The 962-nt window shown below is 32.4% G+C and overlaps 1 non-coding gene across 1 annotated transcript; it reads left to right on the top strand.

The window, feature by feature from the left end:
- Positions 1-586: 586 nt before the first annotated feature.
- Positions 587-688, top strand: LOC140512914 (U6 spliceosomal RNA). Its single transcript, XR_011969972.1, has one exon. It is a non-coding gene; the product is annotated as a U6 spliceosomal RNA (small nuclear RNA).
- Positions 689-962: the final 274 nt, after the last annotated feature.

Raw genomic sequence — 962 nt, 5'->3', positions numbered from 1 at the left:
CCCCCTTCTCTATCACTCTGCTAATTCCACTGCTGAAACCAAAAGGAACCACACAGGATTTAAGACCACTCGGTGTTTTCTTCATTTCATGGATTTTCATGGCCAAAGAATTCATTGCCAAGTGACCAGATTACTGATAATGAATCTTTCCATATTTAACTAGGCTGGTATTGAGAATGTACTCTCGATGCATTGCTGACCCCCTACTCTAAGTCTAAACCTTTCCAACATGGTAGAATTGATCACAGTTTGTACTATACTGATGTAATCTTTGAAAATTTAGGGTCATATCCATGCCATCATGAAGCATCAGAGTAGGACTGTGGAGGTCCAGATAATTAGAGTTTCTAAATATAAAAAAATAACATTCTAAAAATAAGATTCAGGAAAATAGAAATTTTTCTCTCTCATAAATGTAGAAATGGAAAAAAAGCTTAAATTCACCCGAAGGAAGGAGAATATTATTTTTAAAAGATTCTTTTTGATGATCTAAAATATAATAACTTTTGCACAAACTAAATTCAGTACAAGTTAGGAAAAATATTTTATTAAAAACCTTTGCATTGCTTCACTAATAAATGTCTGACATTATTCTTGCTTCTGTCGAACTCAAATTGGAGTGTTACAGAGAAGATTAGCTTGGTCCCTGTGCAAGGATGAATACAAATTTGTAGTGTTCCTTATTTTTACAAGCTAAAAACGGATATGTGACCTGAATATAAAAGATGGTCAAATCACACTCAAAAAAGAGAACAAGATCAGATGCTTTCCACAAATATAGCCAGATTAAGAATTATTAACTATGTAAAAGATAGGGGAGATTATAAAAGGAAAAACAAAATCAGGAAAGAATTATGAGATAAATTGTAGTGTGGGAAAACATTTCTATCAAATGCATCTCTGATATCCAAATTATATATGAAACTGATTCAATATACAACACCAAGAGCCATTTCCCAATA

The sequence above is a fragment of the Notamacropus eugenii genome, chromosome 6 (genome assembly GCF_028372415.1).
Source record: "Notamacropus eugenii isolate mMacEug1 chromosome 6, mMacEug1.pri_v2, whole genome shotgun sequence".
Lineage (NCBI taxonomy): Eukaryota > Metazoa > Chordata > Mammalia > Diprotodontia > Macropodidae > Notamacropus > Notamacropus eugenii.
Note: the sequence above shows the minus strand (reverse complement) of the source record. Positions and strands in the feature narration are given on the sequence as shown.